The sequence below is a fragment of the Buteo buteo genome, chromosome 4 (assembly GCF_964188355.1).
Source record: "Buteo buteo chromosome 4, bButBut1.hap1.1, whole genome shotgun sequence".
Taxonomy (NCBI): domain Eukaryota; kingdom Metazoa; phylum Chordata; class Aves; order Accipitriformes; family Accipitridae; genus Buteo; species Buteo buteo.
Window position 1 is genome coordinate 64,646,279 of NC_134174.1, and position 12,547 is coordinate 64,658,825.

A 12,547-nucleotide genomic window follows, 5' to 3' on the forward strand; every position below is an offset into this window, starting at 1 on the left:
ATAGAAGAGCAGGAGAATGAGGGCTAAAAACAGTGTTTCAGGCTATAGGACAGGTTGTGAGGAACTCTTACCAGTCTCAGCTATAGCAAGGGTGTACTGTGCATTATTCAAGAGAATTCACAGCAGTGTTCCCCCCCATTCACAGTGATATGGCGTCCCACTGACAATTATTTTCCTAGGAAAACATGAGCAGGCTGTACAGTAAGGCGATTTTCAAACATAGTTTAACAGCTGGAAGCCAGAAGCAGCATCATGCAACCAGCAGACTCTGCCTCCTCCTGTGCCACTAACTCTGTTTAAGAATTACATTATTTATCTGCAAATTAATTTACAACACATGCAATATCACCTCTCATGTCCCAGACCTCACCTTCCAAAATAATGCCATTGCCTAAGCTGACTTACAACACATGGGTTCAGAAAGAAGGGAAATATAGGGAGATATTATTAAGAAACTACCATATATGCCCTTAACGTATGTGGACTTTCTCTTTCCAGTGAGTCCAGATGTCAGGATGCAAATATAGTCTTAACAGATGTGAGTATATGCGAGTTACATTTTTTTAATATTATCTGACTATGCTTAATATGAACTAAACATCTCACAATATTGCCAGACATTGCCCTGCATTTATATTTTGAGAGTTCTCCTTGCCCAGATGATCAGATCTCTACTTTCCTGACTATTATTGTGTATATACACCAATTGTTGTTGTCAACAGTGGAAACAGTAACTTAAGAAAATGGTCGATGTTCAGTTGATTGTGAGATTTTCAAATTGTTTTTATTCACCAAGACCATTTTTTCATCTGATGTTCATTCAGTTCTCATAAATGCATATATGCAAAACCTTATTCTCACTGAAATGAGAAGACTCACACAGAGGGATCTTAAAATAAATATTTCAAATTTATTAGCAGAGATTCACTATGTGCAGACTTCACCATTCCCTCTTTTTGCTCCTCTCAGACTGCAGAAATGCACAGAAAGTTTCTGGCATTTAGCAGAGGATCTCCAACTGAATTCTAATTCTTAACGCTGCATACTTCATATATACATACCATGATATGCAGTAGCTCAAATGGGTGCTGTATTTCAGCAAGCAATAGGCAGTCTCTATTTTCATCAAATACAGAGAAATAATGGGGGTTTTTTATGGTGCTGAGAAGTGAGTTACCAATGCTGTTGACTGTGCATCTCGGATAGCTCGGAAGCTGCCCAGAACGCAGGTGCTCTCACCTAGAACCAATAAACTGTGGATCTACCACCATTCAATTTAGTATCAAATCTAATAATTTGGCCAGTTCTAGAAGATTTGTCTCCTGGTATGAAGATCCCCAATCTGCTAGCAGCTGTTCCTAGGCCTTAATGGAAAAAGACATGTTTTTAAATGAGACAGTTTAGTCGCTGCCCAGGAGTGTTGCTTATGATTTTAAAGCATAAACTTTTTGCATTTCCCTTGAATACACCAAAATAAATGCTGCTATTCAGGATGAAGAGATAAAGCAAGAAATTAATTGTCTAAGAACACTGCAACACAGGACCTGTTGCCCAGTGATGGCTGTTCCTGCCATAAAGATAATCCTAGTAATCTGAAATGGGGCGTAGTCTGATTGAAAACACCAGAAACAAAACATCTGAGACACTTGCCATTCAGCTGCCAGCTCTGCAGGCAAACACAGATGAAGGGAGTTTCTTTTAATGAGTCTAGCTAACTTAAAAAAAATTGTTTTAGCAATGTGGAACTATAAGTTCATATCCTTGGTTCTTGCAGAAGCTTTTATTTCCATATTTACAGATAATCCTGTGGGAGGTAAAAATCTGGCACCAGATATGCTTTCAGCAGAGTGGATTAGGTTACAGCCCATCAAATCACAGCACACGTTGTGCCAGTCTAAGACAGTATTTTCAGAGGAATATGTAAGAAAAATTATTAATAGAACTCTGAAAAAAAACTGGGGGCCAATCTGGTGGGATGTCAGGGAAAAAACCCTGGCAGTAACAAACCCTCATTGGCACTCTTTCTTTTTAATGACTTGGAAGGTTTCATTACCTGAAAGATGGACACAAGGTTGCTACAACAACATGTGGAAGTCATGCTGGCGGAGACTAAAATGCTCAAAACCTTCCACTTTTTCCCTACAATCAAACAGCAATTTAGGAAAATAAAAAATAAATCTTTTCAAGAAGGAGCAGGAAATATACACATACATCAGTGATGCCTCAGAGCGGAGAATAGCCAGACAGCTGCTGCCTTGGTGGTCCATCCAGTACATTTCTAATGGAGGAAAAAAGGAATTAAAAGCAAATGTAGAACTATGTCAGATTTTTGCAAAACAAAAAGGCAATTAGTGCTCTGTAGTGTTGTGCCCATACTTTGCATGACTGCCTGGCACTTTTTTAGACATTGAAATTTTAATGTGCCAATAATTTCTGTATTCTCAGAAAATTCATAGGAATTCACTTTTCTTTATAGCAATCACTAGATGTTATCACCTATTAGACACTGCCAACACCATGCAAACCAATGACTTAAACCTAAGCACTTCTGTGAGAGGTTTAATCCTATCACAGTGATCATTTCTTCATATCTTGTGCTGACATGAATATATTTTTATTATATGTATTTAAAGGCCTGTAACTCACAACCTATTACAAAAGAAATAATTTTTTCCTCTCTGAAATAATATATTCCAAGGGGGGATTTTCCAAAAGTACTATATAATTTAAAACATGCTCTACTTAAAAGTTCTTTCTATGATTGGTGTGGCTTTCCTATTCCAGTGACACGTGCTTTGGGAGCTTATCGTTAAGACAACTGTATACTGAAATGGCATGTTTTTTTCCTGAAAGGATCACAGATGTAACGCTCTAACTTCAACCACTACATTCAAACAAGTGGGCTGAAAATTCTGTCTTATCCATCGTGAGAAGAGACAAGCTGCTTTCCCTCTTTTCTGACCGTGTGGGCAAGAGAAGGCTGAACACAGGCAAAGGGATGAAGAATGGAACAGAGGGAGGAGACTTCTTTTTCCTTCTTTCCCTCCTGCCAGGTAATCTACTAGCACTCCCAGACTTTGAATGTTTATTCTGAACTCCAGCAAAGCAGTCCTCATGAAACATGTGGAGCAGTGCTGACTTGCAATGGTTTTCTTAAGGCAGCTATCACTTTTAGCCATGCTGTGGTTATATACATTTGTCACGTGCTAAACTGATTCATTTTCCCAAAATTCGCTTACTAAGTTAGTCAGGTGAGAGAGACAGCCTGGTACTTAGTAGATATAGTCCTGGAGTGAAAAGCCAGAGGGTAAAATTCCAGTTAAATCGGTGTATCACGGAACTTGTCTCACTGCCTTAAGCAAACAGTATGCTAACAACAACGACAGCAGTCTGCACCCAGTGTACAAGACCTATCTCGTGTTATTCTCATCCAGCAACTGAGAATTCCTGTGAAGAACTGATGTGTCATAGCCCTACAGCTCCATGGATCAGATTCCTTACACTTCATAGCTATCCAGCATAGTGTTCTCAAACATAAGCCAATTCACATTAATAGAACGCTTTCATGTGATCCAGGGAGAAAGGGGATCCATACACCAGCTAGGAGTGAAGGAGTGCAGAAGGTTATAAAAATCAGGGACAGAGTGGTGCATTTTCATTTTTAGTCTAGAGGAGAACTGGGTGAGTAATTTTTTTATTAGTTCTTTAAATTTAAATATGTCTAGACTCAGAAACAGTTTACTAATTATGCTTTAGACACTACAAAAAGGCAAAGGGAGCTTCTTATAAGTAAAAGAAACTTTTCATATGAGAAAAAAAACATTGGCTTCTTTGAGGTTCTGTAGTTTCACGATCTCTTGTATAACTTGTTTTACAATGCACATAACTTATAAAGTAGTCTACAGGATGATGTCTATTTAGTCAGTATCTTTCTAAGACCAAGAGACTGGTCGTTAAGTGTGCATGTCCTAAAAGAGCTGTTTTAAAAACATGTTACAACATTACAGACTGTAATAGCTATTTGCAAATGCTGGAGTTCTTAAATATGGCTCTCTTCCACCGTTCTTCTTTTTTACAGAAATAGTTGTAAGAATTTGTTTCAGAAAGGATTGCTTGTTGCTTTTAAGTTGCCATGTAACAACAAGAATGTGTTCCTCATGCAGAATTTCAGAGATAAAATTAGTTGGCTAGTCACTATAGAAAGATTATGCAGATGTTTGACAATGTTCTTAAGTGAGAACTGACTACAATGTTTCGTCCTTTCATGCATAATGAAGTTTGCTTCAGGCTGTAAAACACAACATCTGTAGATAGAATATTGCCTCTGGTGATCCAAACCTTTTATAGATCTTCAGGTAGTTGAAGTCAGTTCTAGCCTTAACCACTGGGAGAACTAATCAGATTTAAAAAATACTTCACTAGTTTGAGATTAACAAGAATTTGGTTATGTTATTATTTTGAACGTTGATGACATTATATTGAAATATGTTGTCAGCAGGTAAGACCATGGCCACTTCAATTATTTCTGGATTTTTTTAATGAAAGAGGTTTATATTACCACAGTGTTTTGGTATGTTTTATATGTTTTGGAAACTTTTTCAAGCAATCTGTATTTAAAAAGATAGGTTTATCTTCAGGCAGAAACTAAAAATCATATTGACAGACACGGGATGACAATGGCAGACATGCTTCTATCTGTATTATAAAGCTGGTATTTCCTACAAAATCTGATCTTATCCAAAAAATAGAGTGCTTATGGCTTGAATTTGTTTCTCATGATTCAGCTATTCAGGATCAAGCTGCTAATTATCTAGAAGTAGACCTTTTCCCCTTTGCACAGCGCAAGAGATGGGTTAGAAACCTGCTATACTTGTAGGAGTTAAGAAAAAAATCTCTATCCCTTTGTGTCAAAACTTTTTAATTATAGTTTCAGAGATTAATTAAGTAGATGCTAATACATATATCCATAAATCTTATTTTAAAGGGATTTTGGAAATGAGAAAGGTAGAAGGGCTGGTAGTTGGCCAGAAATGTCAGATGGGCCTATGAATGGAAGATCTAATCCTCACTGGCTTAGTATTCGTACCCTGCCATCTGCACCTACATCTACATCTACGTCATCTACATCTACATCCATGCATTTTTCCTTCTTTAAAACAGAGATCTGTGACAGTGACAGGCTTGGATACCTTGGCTTAGGGAGATCAGTAATCACTTTGCACATGCTCCAGAATTATCTAGTTCATATTTTTCATCAAGAATTTTGGCAATCCCAGGGAAAGCTGTGGAAAGCAACCTAGTCTAGGAAAAACTGATCTAAGTTATATTATAGCTTGGTTATTTTATCAGTAAAGCAAGTTGTGAATGACTGGATGTGCTTGGATTGTCACATGGGCACTGGTTTGTGGGGCTGTTTAGAAAGTACACCTGTTCAAAGCCAGTCAAAGAGCCTACTGCAAAAAAGAAATAAAATAAATGCCCCCAGTTCCAATGTTATACTTCATACTCACAGGTATGCCTGTAGACTGTTTCCCGCTTATGCAAAAATCATTTACATTGTAAATTGCTTGCTAGTTATTTTGTGGGGCTTGATACAAAGCAAGCAGGATAGAAATAGAAACAGAAGCAAAAGTTTGGAGCGCTTCCAGAGTAGGCAGTGGACAGGGGCTGACTGGGAGACAGCACTGTGAAGGTTCAGGTTGTGAAATCTCCTGCAGGCTGTGATAGGGTCCCTGCCTTCATTGGCAACTTTCATTCAGCTGGATGGGAGGAAGGTATTTTTGAAGAATATTGAGGATATTCCTTTCTTGTCACTTGAAGCTTTCTTTAAAATTCTCTTATATCTATCATCTCTTATGGCAGTATTAAAGAATGATTGACCTGTAATACTGGGCAGCTTTTAATCAGTGCTGTACTGCTTCTTTCGGTGAGGGAAGTCAAACCAAGCTTTCGTACTGACCACTGACCTTTTTTCTGGAAAGACGGGCCTTCGTTCTGGGGGAGCTGGGAGCCACTACTCAGGCTGCAGAAGGCTTTCAGATGAGCTTTTGTGTTTTCTGATGCCAGTGGAACAATGTTTATAGAAGCCCCTTAAGTCCATAACAAGTCTGAAAAGAGTAGAATTTTACCCTACATCTATGATCTAAGCTTAAAGCTAAATGAACAGCTTAAATCCAGTTGATTCTACATTCAGTTGCAGCAACTAATGGTTTGAAGAGTTGCACTGCTGACAGCCAGTATAAGAGTAGAGCTATCACAGATTATAGTTTTTATTTTTCTTGGCATAATCCTTTTTAAGTACTGGCTTCTAAAAATTGCATGATGAAATGAAGTTTGATTCAATTTTTGTATGTTTTCATTAGAAGGTCCTGAATGCAGCATATTATGAAAATATATCAGTTGATCAAGGTACATATGCTGAACATACAAGGCTCGGCAAGTTTGACAAAATACTGAACTATGTATTCTTGCCAATTAAATTTGTCATAAAATGCTAGCTGGGGCTTGACAGACTCATTTACTTCTCTGGTTTCACAGAAAGCATATGATCCAGCTAGCACTCTTGGTTCTTGGTCAAACCCAAGACTCAGCCAGCTCTGAGTCCTTGCAAATGGATTAGGATATCTTTGTTTGCTTCATGTGTAAACAGTGTTGTGCTGCAGGGAATTTTGTAGGACAGTAATAGGACTGTACATAGATAAAAGGTAAGAATGATTTATTTTGTTACCTAGATGAAATGTGCTTTTCTGAATAGATTCGCTGATTCATGGCAAATTGACTGGGTGTATAGTGTAAACGCTTTTTCTTGCTACCAAAACATAAAGTGATAAATATCATGCTGGTTATTTTTTTATATGAACAGTTGCCATATTTGCAACAAAAATATTTTAGAAGGAAACAGGACCAGTATAATTGTGAGTAAGAAAGCAGGACCACGAGATAATCTCCCTAGAGGCAATGAAAGAAAACAGGAAACTGTATTAGTGAACCAACACTATAGCTGTTTCTACAGAATAGATCTAAGGAATTGATCACATTAGACCAAATAGCATATATTTTCAAAGGAGTTCTTTGGGAAATATGATTTCAGAACATTTTCTCCCATTCCCAAAACATGCCTCCTCCAGCAGACCTGTAAAAAATATAGCTATCTGGGGGAGATAGACACTAAAATAGAGGAGAGGAATGTCCCTCAGCCCTATTTTCTATGATTCTATGAAGTGTCAGCCAAACAGCACCATTTCTGTGCTCTTAAGGTTCAATGTCAGTTTTCACTCATTCTCCAAAAGAGGCAGAGAGGATGTTTCTAGACCTTCTGGAGCAAAAACAATTTTTGATGTTAACACACTCTGACATCATGAGCAACTCCTAGCTGAAGCTAGAAGCACAAAGATTGCTGCAGTAAGGGAAGGGAAAAAAAGTACAAAAAAGTAGTTCATGAGTATAAAAATCCCAATTTTTACAGCATATCTTAGTAAATCTGCAGGTTGGGACCTTAGATGCCTAGATTTTTATGTGCTCCATTTTGGTTTTAGCATGGTATAGACTGTGAATTCTCCAACACTTCAGTGGGATATGTATGATGTATTATACATGGCTGTCTTTCACTTTTGTTACTATTAGCCTAGTATAATGTGAGCTGTTGACCTATTTTTCAGCCTCACAAAAAAGCTTTTCATTAGACTAAAGATTTGGTTTTATATTTCTGTATGTGTCTGTGTATTATATATACAGCATATTGATACAATTGAAACTACAGTAATTAGCTGTTGGAATAAGTTGCATGTCTACTTGTTACGTTGTCTGTTACTCACAGTTTCCATGCCACTTCCAAATGTAAACTGAAAATTATACTTAACCACTTTCTTTATGAGAAATAGCTGATTTTACCCACAAATTTGGAGCACTGCACAATTTTATTGAACCCATATGAAAATCTCTGCACGATGCAGGGAGGCAGGAGGTTTAAATTCACATAAAGGTTTGGTTGGGTTTTTTTCAGTTTCTCTGGTAGACTCTTAATTCATTGCACTGTTCACATCTAAAGGTGATGTGTGTCAGGAGCATTGAGCATGGAGATGTTCTTGCATTCTAATAAACTAACCTTAACATTTCTTAATTGTCATACATGCAATATTTAGTTCCTGCATGAAGACTTGCCAGTCCAAAACCAATATTTGAACCATGGCATTATTAAACCATTTCTATTGGTAAAAGGATTTCAAGAGTTTTGGAAATTGTGCTTAAGCCTTTTGCATTAACATACCCTACAGTCTCATCATATCTTTCTATGGCAAGTTCTGTTCTTATGTCTGAAGTTTAAAGAGGTTTGATTCAACCTATACGCTATCACGCTTTCCAGAGAAGAATATTATTCCTTTCTAGATGTACAATACTTCACCAAGTAACCCTTAAGAGTTTGCACATACAACAAAAAAAGAATCGCATCTGGATACAAGAAGATACCAATCTTGACTCACTTTAGCCCTTTTAATTATGGAAGGTGGTACTGTATATACTCCAATTGTACATGAACTTTACATTGGACAGACAGTTGTAGGCCTTATTTTGTGCTCATTCCATTGACTTGGAATATGGTTCATGTCCACTTTTTGGGTACTAGTGACTGAGATTTAGTTCCCTACATTCTGTCATGGCTTCATGTTAAGAGCATAAGTTTTATATTTTTTCGTTTACTAATATCTCACAGTGCTTTGTGATTAAAAACAATTGATGCAACTGTGAGACAAAAGTGCCATCTGTGAACTTGCATATAGATCAGCCTAGGCATTCTTTTTAATATTAGCTCCTGCTCTAACAGGAAAAGGTGTTTTTTTTTCCAGCAAGTCAAGGACGTGCAGTACAAAAAGACACTTGGATCTTTAATATCCAAAGGAGACAGTCATAATGCTTGCATAAACATGTAGTATTTCCATCTGAAAGATGAAATCTCAAAAAAAATCTGCCAAGCTAAAAAACTTGAGTGCTACTTTTCCCATTGCACTGCTCTTCTGCCATCATTTAAGATATCGGTGCTGACTCTTGGGATTTTGCACCCTGATGACCTACCATTTTTACTTTTGAGTCCACATCCAAATAGGAATCCAGTCACTGGATTGCAGTGATAGCACTGTGTGCTAAGGTTATAGACATCATAGGTGAAGCTGGAGGAGAGCTAGGGCAATGTTGCTTATTTCCATTCACTTTATTACCTTTTGTTATTTTCTTAGGGATGAAAAGAACAGCTCAATGACAGTAGACAAATAGATAAATAGCAGATAAATAGAAACCAACTGCAAAATCAAAATTTCATCTGTTCATCTGTCAAGTTCCATCTGTTGTAATGACCAAAACCAAAATAACTATAGCCAATGTTCAAAAAACATAATTAGATTTTGATGTTAAATTCTTATCTAGATGAAAGGGGAAATTCACATCTTTAAGAGCAAGGCTGTTTGCAGACTCAGGAAGCTAATATTGCAGCCATTTGCAGATGATTTCTGAAGATTTTTTTTCCCAAATTTTCATTCAATATTACAATCCCTACTTAAAAATGTAAATATAGTGCCTAATTACATACAACAACAGTTATTTTGTGAGCCTGGTCTCCAGGGAACCTTCCCCAAATCAAAACTGAGATTGAGTTCAAGTACTGCAAAGCCTGCATTGAATAAATTCACTAATGATGAACAAATACCAATAGAAAAATATACCTGTAAATTAAGAGTGAACTTCTGAAACTGGATATTGTTTATGTTAGTGGAAAATGATAACATGAGTATAAATAGTGTAGACCCAGCTGGACAAGGCAATGTGTTATATGAGTTTAAATCTGTCGTTGGGAGAAGCTGATTAGGTTTATGTCTGTCAAAAGGATGAAGACTTGTGCCATCTGTAACAACAGTGAGCAGCTTAGTTAACTTTATCTCCACCAACCACCATGGATCACTAGGGCCACTTCCCACCAACATGGCATTAGATCATCTTTTTAAAAAGCCAGTACCACAAAGGCAAACATCAGGTCCTCCAGTTTAGAGTAGGAAATGCAGTTTAGGCACCAGTCATTGTCAACAGATCATCATAAACACCTTAAGGACTGTCTTTAACTGACTTCTCAATCTTGTTTTGCATGCCTGCTTAGCTGAATCAAAGGAGTCAAGGGGGAAAATATGAGATGTATAATTTACATTCATATTCTTTCTAAACATTATGTTATAGCAGTGATGAAATGATGGTAGTGACAGTAAGGAAGCATTCTCATTATTATGCAATTATTATTGTTTAAAAAAAAGCATGTAAAAATTATTTTAGCCTTACTGTTTTTTCTTTTCTTCTTTATTTATGATATCTTTAATGATACCTCTGTGATGTTACTGTGCACAAAAATGTTCTTGGCTGGCCCTTACAAATAAACCTAAGGAAGTATTTTGATCCTGATTAGCCTTAAAATGTGATGGGGTCTTTTTGTGCAGGGCTAAATCAATGTAACATCCTTGAGAAAAGTCCCTAATCCAGTACATATTCCCTGTAAGATATAACGTATTCTTTTAGAAGAGCAATGCTCAATCAAAACAGTAATAATTTTCATTCTGTACTCATATTCTGAGGGCTGAACACTAGCCCTAGTTTCCTGCTTAGTCCAGGATTACACAATATATTAATGGCCTAATCACTCAACCCTTCTGTGCCTCAATTTCTACTTTTGTAAAATGTCAGCAGTGTTATCCTGCTTTGTGAATCAGTGAAGAACTTGCATAAGTAGTTCTATCTAAATGCTTACAGTACATGAATGTAAGTGTTGTGCTTACTTAATATAACTACTTACAAGGTACAGAAGATTGAAGAAACTCAACAAGTTTATTTTCAAAGTAAATATTTTTTCAGCCAACTTCAGCATCTTTGTAAACAAGGATTCATGGCTTTATGAACACTATCTTGACTACAGAATTATTTTAGAGGTCAGACACTCAGTTCCCAGAGTTAGTCTTGCAACTATCTAGTATATTTGCTTGGACTAGATTCTGAGACCTAACCTGGTCTGGCTATTAACAAGTTGTCTTGAGGTGCACGTCTCCTGAGAGACTTATTTTCATAGCCTGCCCTCACTACTGATAAAACGCATCATATCTGGAGTGAGAATATTATTCATTGCTAAATATTCAGTAGCTGAGTTTATAATCTAATTTATTCTCACACAGTGATCAAGCGACTATCATGAAATTATGAAAAACAGCTTCAGGCTAAATGGTCTCTAACTGGGGATGAAGGATAGAACATGTATAGGATATATGCATTTGTATATACAAAATACGTAATATATACATGTGTATATATGTGTGTGAGTGTGTGTATATATGATTATGTACCTGTGTTGGGCCAGCACAAAAAATCAGTAAACATCCTCCCCTTAGTCTGAGGAAAGTCTCCAAGTGTTGGAGGCTTTCTAGAAGCCCAAGAATGAGTCCTCTTCTCCTGTGATATTTGTGGGGGCATGAAGGGTGTGTTAGCACAAAGCCCAGAAAGCAGCTGCAACCTGCCAACTCTGCCACGTCAACACACACCTCAGGCCAAGAAAGCGGGAGATGAAATACTGCTGCCATCCGCAATTAGGGAGAGACAGTTGCTGACAGCTTGTTCAGACTCCACAGCTAAAGAACAAGAAGGAAGGATTCTCTTACCTTCCAAGCAGCTTTACACCCTGCTGCTTCTCTGCCATTCTCCTCAGCTCTCACCAAACCAGACCTTGTGGCAACTTTTCACTCTCCCTTGTATTTTCACTGAGTGTCTTGGCCAAAGGGAGAAGAAAAAAGGGAATGCATGGACAGAAGAAACAGGTAAACACTACAGAGGGGACAGCAAGGAAAATAGTTTGAAGGAGAAAGAACCTGAAAAGAGGCAAGAAATAATTCACCTTGTCATGCATTCTTCCCATGCTTTATATGTGCCTCTAGAGACAAGTTAAACTGACTGGTCCCCACTTTGCTTATGTCTCCTTTTCTGCCTCAACATAATATGGATTTTTGTCTCTCTGAGTTGTGTCCCACCATCCCCACTGGACACCAGAGCTGGCAGAGCAGCTCAGGGAGCAGAGAGCCAGCAGGTTCTGAAAATCCACTCCACCTCAGACCTCCCACCACTCCTTCCAAAACTTTGCCCCAAGTCAAAGTAATGTTCTTCCTGCCTCATCTTTGAGTTTTAGAACAGGGATCCTTCACTTTGAGTGAATGACTGTGTGCATTTAGAGTGTGAAAACACACATGCACTCTGCCAAGTTGGCTGTGGACCTGAAATACACAGTCATATATGTTTCATAACACAAATATGAGTGAGATTTTTTCATAAATCATAATCAGCTGTTTATAAAAGGCAGGCAGTAGTAATAAGGAAATAATTTACAGTCCTGCACAATTACAGGCACAGATTGACCAGGTGAGCTATGTAGGTCAGCCTTCCCTGTAGCTCCCAAGCCCTGTTAGCTGGTTGTGGTGTTAGGAACTTAAATACAAAGCCTTTATCCAGTTCTCCATGTGGACAGAGAGGGAGTCAA

At 37.7% G+C, this 12,547-nt stretch overlaps 1 protein-coding gene across 4 annotated transcripts in view; it reads left to right on the forward strand.

Moving 5' to 3' along the window:
* Positions 1 to 3,556: 3,556 nt before the first annotated feature.
* The window catches only part of TACC2 (transforming acidic coiled-coil containing protein 2), a 148,962-nt gene continuing 139,971 nt past the window's right edge, over positions 3,557 to 12,547 (forward strand). For all 4 annotated transcript variants that reach the window (XM_075026544.1, XM_075026548.1, XM_075026545.1 and 1 more), the window contains exon 1: positions 3,557 to 3,681. The gene's annotated coding sequence lies outside the window, so the exon portion shown is untranslated. The remainder of the gene's footprint in view (positions 3,682 to 12,547) is intronic.